Genomic DNA, 9,726 nt, shown 5'->3' on the forward strand with positions numbered 1-9,726 from the left:
ACCTAATAAAAGTATGCTTAGTGACTTGGGATAAACCAATAGATGTTCACAACTGATGGAGAGCCGTGAAAGAGAGATAGCGGTAAATAGTTACAATAACACAATTTTCCTGCACCTGTCGAGGATTTCCCCAAAGAAACGCAGAATGTGGGATGCACCTAAGGCATATGAAAGAGAGAGGGCAGAAGGAGTAAGAGAGAAATAAGAGGAAGGAAGGAAGGAAAGAAGGACGAAAGGAAGGAGAAAACACCGGTGTTACTAAAACCCCCCCAAAAAATGGTTTCCCCCTGTGGGTAAGCCTACAATGTGGATGAATCTTGAAAATATTGTGCTACGTGTTATGTCAGTCCTAACAGCTCACCTATTGTGCAATTCCTTTTATAGGAAATGTCCACAATATGGAAATCTATGCATATGGGATTGATCGCACTAGGTAGTTGCTACCTAGGGCTGAGGGTCAGGGAGAGGGTTTGAGACAGAATGAGGAGTGACTGTCTATAGGGTTTTTCTCTGGTCAGGGGTGATAAGACGTTCTACAATGGATTGCGAATTAAAATTGAATGTGCACAACCACAGGTATACTAAAAGCCATTCAATTCATGACTTTTAATGGCGGAATCTTATGTGGCGCACTCTCATGGAGACCACGGCAGACATAGTGAGAGAGAAAAAGGTGAGTAAATATCTGAAACGGAGGCAGAAACAGAGAGAATGAAAAGCCCTGTGAAAGGAAGGGAGAGCGAAAAGGGAAAATGGTCCTATTTACAAATGACAGATGTGAAACTGGGGTTCACATCAACAGTGTCACTGCCAGGAAGGAGGGTCATGCTAGCCATGTCACCGGTAGCGTGGCCCGCAGGGACGCCGACCTGCTGGAGCGTCGTGCCAGCATGGGCTCTGGCAGCCACGTGGGCCAGCAGGAGGGTCCCGCTGCACAGCTATGGGGTGAGGATAGACTGGGTGGTGATATCGGCCATTACAGGGGCCTCTTCTGCTGGCAAGAGTGTGACAGTAGCAAGTAGATGGACAGGCCTGCGTGTGAGGACGGAATGCAGGAGGGGCTCTTGTGCGGCTGGGTGTGGGGCCGTCACGGGAACCGTGGAGAAATGGCCAGGTAACTGCGTCATGTGGGCTAGTAGATTGGCCAGGGCTTCGAACTGAAGGACAATAACGGGGAGTAGCTGTCAGGCCCTGGGAGTGTCTGAGTGTAAGTGGAGATGGGTTTGGGGTCACTGAGGGATGCGTGGGAGCCATCGCTGTGTAGGTACAGGTCATAGGGAGATAGTCTCGTGAGGCCTGTGAGTGTCTAGGGTTGTCCTGGGTGCCTGGGGCTGACTGTGGCAGAAATCTGGGGAAGGCTGGAGAGAAGCTGGGAGACACAGGAGAGTCCCTGAAGGCAGGGGGCAAAGAGGTGAAAGAAATGGGGGAGGGTTGCAGTAAGGTCCGTGAGTTTGTAGGTGATTCCTGGGTGCGGGAAGCTGACTCCAGGTGAAATCTGGAGATGGTCGGAGAGTAGCTGAGAGAGACAGAAGAGTCCCTGAGGGCTGGGGGTGAGAACATGAGGGAGACTGGGGAGTAAGTCAGTGAAATTCGTGAGTTCGGTGGTGTATCGTGGGTGCCTGGAACTGACTCCAGCTGGAATCTAGCGAAGTTTTGAGAGTAGCTGAAAGAGACACAAGAGTCCCTGTGGGCTGAGGGCAAAGACCTGAGAGAGACCAGGGAGGACCTCAGTGAAGTCTGTGAGTCTGTAGGTGATTCCGGAGTGTGGGAGGCTGACTCCCGCTGAAATCTGGGCGTGGTGGGAGAGTAGCTGGGACAGACAGGAGAGTCCCATGGGGCTGGGGGTGAAGACATGAGAGAGACTGGGGAGTAACTCAGCGAAACTGCTGAGTTTGGTGGTGATACCTGGGTGCCTGGAACTGACTCCGGCTGAAATCTGGGCATGGTTGGAGAGTAGCTGGGACACACAGGAGAGTCCCTGAGGGCTGAGGGTGAAGACAGGAGAGAGACCGGGGCCCCCAGCGGGCTCTGGAGAGTCAGGCAGCCTGTTTTTTCTTAGCTCTCTTCCAAGAACCCCCATCCTTGGTGGTCACCAGGACCTAAATCCTGCTCAAGAACTGGGGACTCAGAGGTGGTAAAGGCCACGCTGAGGCCCTAGAGTCAGAGCCCTGCCTGCCAGGCCAGGACTCTTGGGGACCTCCCGGGCGGTCAATGCTCCCCAGACCACCTCCTGCCTCCATCCTTCCCACAGCTCCTCCTGCTCAGTCATGGGGTTTGCAACACCCTGCGATCATACCCAGTGTCACCAGGTTTTACATAGGTTTTCGGAGAGGTGACACTTGCTTCTGGGGTCCTTCGGGATAAGTGGGACAGAGGAGAAAGGTGTTGAGGGCCCATGCCAGGTGATGAGAGGGGGCACAGTGGTGGGCAGGAGCGGGAGCCGTCTTCGGGGTTGAGGGTGCCCCATTTTGTGCAGGTGGTGCTGCAGCTTGTGCCGCGCGTCCTCCAGCTCCTCACAGCGGCGCCCGAAGGCCAGGTTCACGGCGTCACACTGGAGTCCCATGTCCTCGGAGGTGTCGTGAAGGCTGCAGTCCACCAGCACCCACAGGTTGGCCGAGTCCAGGCGCTCGCGCTGGGCGCGGCACAGATTGTCCTGCGTGAACTTGGTCCAGGTCTCAGGGGTGGAAGCGCTGCGGGGTGGGAGACAGCCAGGGGAGGGTCGGGGAGTCTCTGCCAAAGGCTGGGGGCCCTGCCACGCCCCCATTCCCTGTCTGTGCCCCATGCTCCTGGAGGAACTGCATGGACTCCAATGCACCCCGTGCAGACCCACGAAGCCCAGTCCCCCAAGCTGCCTGCCTCCGAGTGCCCCCCTCCCACAACTCCCCTGAGTCCTCCCACACCCTACCCACCCCGGGCACTTAGTCCCCTCCTGCCCCCGCAACCCCGTTCCCAGCACCACTGCCCCCGAGGCCCCCTCTGCAGCACCTCCGTCCCCCGCAGCCCCCCTTCCCTAGTACCCAGCGCCCGCGTCCGCTTCTCGCACCCAGGAGTTTGCCGCGCTCAAGTGGGCGGTGGTCGCGCTCCCTCTGCTGGCCTTGGGTGGAAATGCAATCCTGCCGGCGCCTGGGGCTGACCCCACCCCACCCTGTCCTGTCTACGGGCAACCAGGCTGTGCACGCGCTGGGCACTTGAGGAGGTCTTGCTCGCTTACTCATGCCAGGGGCAGACAGTTGCCCAAGTGCCCTCGGGGGCGAGGGCCTCCGGGCCAGGCTAGGGGAAGCAGCGCCGCTGGGGCCCCCAGGCAGAGGGAGGCGAGACCACAGCCAGGGCAAGCACGGGGGCAGAGCTGGGGCCCCCCTCTCTTGGAAGGTGGTGGAGTGCCAGATGAGCCTGCACCTCGGTGCTCTGGCTGTGGTGGCGCCCGCAGGTCTCGTCGAGGTTGTAGGCCTCCACCTTGTCCAACCAGTCCATCTTGCATATCTCCGTGTGCTCCCGGTTCAGTCTGGGGCGGGGTGGGGCAGGGCTTTGGTGTGTGGCCAGGGAGGGCCCCGCTGGGGACCCTCCATGCTGCAGGCTAGGCCTTCATGCCCGCTTCAGGAGGGAGCTCTGGGCCGGCTGTCCTCGTGCTCAGCAGTGACCAAGGGCTGCCGCCCATGCTGGGAGGCTGCAGATCAGTTGTGGCACTGGGCTTTGGCCACGCAAACTCAGGCTGGGCCGGAACCTCCCCCACCCAGCCCTGTGCTCCCACTGTGACCTGGGGCATCCCCTGCCGGCTCTGAGCTTCAGGGTTCTGTCGTTCAATGCCTTGCCCCAAGACCAGCCGTGGGTGGGGTCAGGAGTCATCCCTTGGGCAGCCCTCAACCCACCGGATCTGGCTCACTGCTTGCACTATGGCTCTCTTCAGCAGCTGCTGAATGTTCCAGATGAGCTCAGCTTACTGAGGGAGGAGACGCCCTGAGCACCAGAGCCTGTCCTTGGTGAGGATCCCAGGAGGCCCAGCTGCTGCAGGCCTTGGTCAACACCTGAGCAACCAGAAGGAGTTGAATGCCGGGCCTGAGCTCTGACTGTGCAAGTTCTGCTTTCTCACTGGGTTTATCTTGGGCTTTTGGGCATTCTCCTTGGTGCGTTGTAAGTGGGGTGTTTTCCTCCAGGGCCTTCTATGGGCTGCTGGGAAGGTCCCTCAGTGGCAGTTCCCACGCCCCAGGCTTCAAGAGTCATCACTGCTGCTCACTCAATGCACCCAGGAACGTTGGCCTGCCCCTGGCCTCTGGACAGCCCCTGAGGACCCAAACTCTGGGGGCCCAGATGCCCGCCCAGGCTGCCCCTCAGGGCTCTGTGTTGGGAAAGGCCATCCTCACACCAAGAACAGGAGGAAGACCCTGTGTTTCTTCTTACTGCCTGGCCCGTTTAATTTTCTGTGTGTAGGAACAAGCCTTTTTTCCATGTGATTGGGGTCTTTGCCTCGACCACCAGCTACCTCCTTGTGTGCCAGGGCCCGAGTCCTGCACCCCTCTGTCCCTGGGTTTGCCTCTTCCTGCACTGTCAGTGTCTCCATCACTTGGCAGGCGCCCTTGTTGAGGGCAGAGGGTTTGCGAGAGCTGCAGCAGTTCTTGAGGCACTGAGAGGGTGCAGGGGGTTGGGCCTGCAGAAGGGGAAGGGAGGGAGGAGGGAAAGCATGAGGGGAGGGAGGGACTCAAGTTTTCTTGCCTGAGCTTGGGGGTATGGCAGACCAGCTGCTCCCACCCCACATCTTTCACAAATGTCTACAGGCCTGTAGTGGTTCTCACGGAGGTCCCAGGCCCTGAGAGCTCAGGGAATTCTCCAGAGCCAGCATCAGGGCCAGGACTGAGTTACTCTCTCACCCTATGGGGTTGCCCCATAGACAAGCTGGGCTGGATTGGGGAGTTACAGGCGACATGGAGAAGGGGACCTGTGGGTGCAGATCTTCGTGTCCCTGGCTCTGTATAGGATGAATGGGAGCAGTGGCTCCCAGCCCACCCCACCCTACCTGTCCACACCCGCAGTGCTGGCCCAGACCTGGGTTTCCACCTCAGGAGCAACTGTCCCAACCAGGGAGCATCTCTGGGGAGCCCAGGGTCAGGATGACTGTGCCAGGACTCAAAGGGATTGGAGGAGGAGAGGAGAAACAGCTGCTTAGAAGTCAGGGGCCTTCTGGGGCAAAACTGCCTCCTGTCACTAAGGGGCCAGATTTCGGGACTCAGGGGTCTCACGCACAGAGGGCTGGTCTCCCGTGTGCTTGCAGCAGCCACGTGGCTTGTCCACATGAACTGCCGGGGGCTCCTCCTCTCTGCACCCACAAGTCCTGGCCACCCAAGTCTGCTGACACCTTCAGCAGCTCTGTCTCCACATGGTCGCGCATGAGGTTGGCATGCTGGCGGCCGTGTCTGCACTGCAGGTTGTCAGTGGTGATGGAGAAGGGCGCCTCCGTGGCATCCAGGGCGTGCTCCAGGCGTTGCTTCTGGGCCAGCAGCAGATCGGTCTCCGCAGCCAGCGCCTCCACCTCGCGCTGCAGCTCTGACTTCCAGCTGTGCATGTCCTGCAGTCGCTCGCCCACACTGCACGTGGAGACTTGCTGCGTCCGCTGCGCCAGCGCCTGGGTCTCTGCGGCCAGCTGCTGGCTCTCGTGCCCCTGCAGCTCCCGCTCCGACTGGTTGCAGTCGGCGAAGGCCTGGTGGTAGCGAGCATAGCAGTTCTGGAACCCCACCTCCAGCTGGCGGTGGCCAGGCCGGAGGACGTGTAGGCGCCCGTTTTGCAGACCACATCGTACTCTTTGCAGGGCAGCTCGCAGGGCGGCACTGTCTGCGGGGCCGGCTCTGGTAGGAGCACATCCGTGTGCACCATGGTGTCTGCCACCCACCAGGGCCAGGGGAGTGAGGAGTGTGTGTGGTCAGCTTGCTGCGGTCAGCCCAGTGCAGTCAGCGGGGCAGCTCCAAGGGCTCAGTCCCAGAGCAGGACGTGGCTCCCAGTCGCTTGGGTGACACAGTAAACCAAGAGCTTCCTGTTGCCAAGAAACGGGGTCTCTTCTCCAGTGGCTAGGGGAGGGGGCATTCAGGGCGGCGGGCAGAATTGCCCTCTTAAAGGGCCAGGCAGCCCCAGCCCCACCTCAGGGCAATCAACAGTGGCCAAGGGTTCCTGTCACTTAGAGGATCCCAGGGCCAGCCCATCTCCAGCCTCTGTGTCCCACCCTTAGGGTTCAGGGTGTGGGTGGGGACCTCCTGCCCTGGCCCCTTCGTTGATTCATCCATTTGTTCCTGGTTTGCTCTCTGATCCTGTCCTGTGCAGAGCTCCGCGCTCAGGGTGAACAAGACAGAGGAGGCTCTGCCCACCTGCCCCCTCAGGGCAGAGGGCTGTGGCTGTTGTGTGGGTGTTGGGTGTGCTGAGTGATAGTGTTACTTGATGCCGTACAGGTGGCTGCTCTCCCTGCCCTCCTGGCCCCAACAGCAGCCTGGTAGCACAGGGAGGGTCCCAGGCCAGGCCCCCTCAGGGGCAGTCTGAGGCAGTTCCTGCAGGGACTCCACTCCCTTTTCTCCTGGACCTAGTGCCTGAGAGCCATGCCCTGGCCTCTGGCCTTCTCCTCCCAAGTCCCAGCCAGGGTCCCCTCAGGCTGGGCACAGCGGGGAGGGAGGGAGTCTGAGTGTGCTTTTCCCTGGGGAGTTGAATTCAGCCTCTGGGTAAGTGTCCAGAGTCAGATGCCCAAATCTGCCCCACAGGGCGGAGGCAGGTCCTGTGCTGTGGAGGCTGCCCTGAAAGGCACCCAGGGCCATGCTGCCTGGCGGAGGCTGGATGGGCAGTAAGCGCCCCAGGACACATCGGCGTCCCCCACACCTGGGGCCAGGGGAGCCCCAGCCTAGGCGCGATTCCCCACGCAGCCAGTGGAGGGCGGCTTTGGTCTGGCGGTGAGAAGCCTGCGGCTCCTGACTCGGCCTCCCCTCCGCCTGCCTGGCGCATGCACTCATGGGGACCCCAGCCCCTCCAGCCTCCTCTTTCCTGAGAACGCCGCACCAGAAAGTCCTCGCTAGGAAGTCCATGCCCTTCCTACAGCACAGGCCACTGGGCCCCTGTTCCTTCCACCTTCACCTCCTCTCCCACCACAGCCCGCACCCTCACTCCAGCCAAAGGAGCCGGGGCTCCTCCTGGGCCATTCCCACCACCCCGCCCAGGTCTCTCCAGCACCACCATTTGCCGGCCAGTGCCCTCCTCCTGGACCTGACCTCCCCTGGTCCTGACCTCTCCCATGGCCAGAATCCTCAGTCCATGCTGCTGTCACCACGGTGTGCCTGGTCTGACACAGCCTCCTGATGGGGCTTTGAGGACAGCAGCCGGGAGACTTACCCCAACCCAGGCCGAGCCAGAACCTATTGCAGGTGGCCTGGGAACCTCTTCTCACTGTCCGTCAAGATTGGGAGGTCAGGGGACCTTCAGGGACTGGTGTGGTCTGAGAAACATCCTTGAGCCTCGCCATGACTCAGTTTCCCCAGATGGCAGCAGGCTGGAGCCCACGCAGGGCAGGATGCCAGGCTCCACCTTTTGTCTGGAACCTGCATTCACTGGGCACCTCTCTGTAGGCATAGCAGAGCAGAGCTGCCTGTTTCTGTCCCTGATCTGCAGCCCCAGGAGCCCGAGAGACCACCTAAGCCAAGGAGAAGGCCTCTGGGCCAGAGCCCAGCTCTGCGAAGTGGGAGACCTCTCAGCCTCCACTTCCAGGTGCCCTGAAGTCGTTGGCAGGGGGTGCTGCCTACTTGGGGCTCCCAGACTAAGGGAACACATTCACCTGGTGACCGCAATAGGCCGTGCAGGCTGAGGCACAGGATTTGACCAAGGACGCATCAGAGTTAGGGGACTGGGCCCTGACTCCTGCCAGCTGCAAACCCCCAAAGCCCCCAGCCCTCTCATGGGGTGAAGACACCCTGAAGGACACTCCAGTGTGCTCCCACCTCTGGGTTCTGCCAGCCAGAGAGTGGGACTCTCAGGCCACATGTGTCTTGCTGGATCTCAGCTTCAGGGACCCAGGGTGCTGGCAGCTCTCTGAGACCTGGGTCGGGGGTGTCCATTAGAGCACCTTGGTCAGGACCCAGAGATGGGGAGGGCAGGGCTAAGAGCACCCCAGGCAGTTGGCATCTCCAGAAAGCAGGAGGTAGGGCATGGCTCTGTGACAGATGTCCCGTGACAGGGAGGATTGGAGGGAGAGAGGGACGTGCTCAGGGGCTGAGGGGCAGAAGAGACCACCAAAGGGCACCTTGGACACTGGATGGCCCCAGGAAGGCCCCTGAACCCCATCCTGATTGATCCAGGGCCAGTGACCTTGGCCCAGACTGCAGGCCTGGGGACTCAGATTCCTTTAATTTCTCAAGAAACTACTATACTCCTTTTTGGCATAGCTGTACGATTTTACATTCCCACCAGTCATGTGTGAAAGCTCCAGTTGTTACTCATGCTTCCCAGCGTTTGATGATTTATTTTTATTTTAGCTATTCTGATGTATATGTGTTAGTCATTGTGGTCTTAATTTGCAAATTTGTAATGACTAATGATATTTAACATCTTTTCCTGTTCATAATTAAATACCATCTGTATTCCTTTTCACATATCATTAGCACAAATGTGAAAAATCAGAACAAAATTTTTCACACAACTTCAAAATTTTTAGAACAATACTCAAGGGAAAAGGTGTTTATTTAGAACAATGAAAACAATGAGACATTAACTTCCAGCTTAAATAAAGTTGATTGTGTGCATAAAAATGGTAAAAATATTGGACTTTCTTGGCAAAAGAAGAAAGGGGAAGACTTTATATTTTCTGACATAATATTCATCATTTGTCTTTGGTTTGTGTATTATGTGTATGATTTTGAAAAACTGCATCAAAGATATAACTTTCTGGTGTTTGGTTTGATATTATCCTTGTAAACAGAAAAGTTGGCACATGTTTCTATATAAAACTGGTCAAAGTTGGCCTAGGAATGATCTTACATTGTACTTTCACTTTACATCATACTGTAAGAGTTTAATAACAGCTAAGGCATCAGCATTGATGTGGACTTATTATCCCTATTCAAGAGGTGGTGTGAGGTTTAGGAGAGTTATGTGCCCTTTATCATAAAACAAATCTATGAAGCATTTATATAAAAACCCAGTATTTCTGGTTTCAAATTCAGTACTGTGCCGTCTGCTTGATAGATTTGTTCGCAGGTTAGAGACATTTTATTGCATAACTTCCATGAAATATCACAGTTGTACTCTTGACTATGTTTGAATCACAAAAAGACTTTAATCTGCACTCAGTTCTTGCAACTAAAATCTTCAGTTTGAATATGAATTTCACTTAAAGAACATCCCTAGAAATTTCAGAGAGAAAAAGACTTTACTTGCAGAATACAATCTGCATTTGCTTTGACAACTAGTTAGTTCACATATGTAAAATAAGTCTACCTGTCTGTATGCATAATTTAGATGTAACAGTAGTGTGGTAATGACTTGTTAAAGCAATTAGAATGGCAGTGGATCATGGCACAATTTACCTTAAAAGCCATGAGCAGAATACATCACAAGCTATGATACAATAAATAGTCATTAGGTTTAAAGTAGTATCCACATATAAGAACACAAAGCATATTTTAGCCCTTTAAATGAAAGCTTCATTCAGTCAATATTGGTCTTCCTGTAGATGCATTTATGAAACAAAACCACAAAACATACAGCTTACCC

General features: G+C 56.4%; 1 pseudogene; it reads right to left on the reverse strand.

The window, feature by feature from the left end:
* Positions 1 to 3,485: 3,485 nt before the first annotated feature.
* LOC129139073 (tektin-4-like) lies at positions 3,486 to 6,994 on the reverse strand (annotated as a pseudogene).
* Positions 6,995 to 9,726: the final 2,732 nt, after the last annotated feature.

The sequence above is a fragment of the Pan troglodytes genome, chromosome 17 (genome assembly GCF_028858775.2).
Source record: "Pan troglodytes isolate AG18354 chromosome 17, NHGRI_mPanTro3-v2.0_pri, whole genome shotgun sequence".
NCBI lineage: Eukaryota > Metazoa > Chordata > Mammalia > Primates > Hominidae > Pan > Pan troglodytes.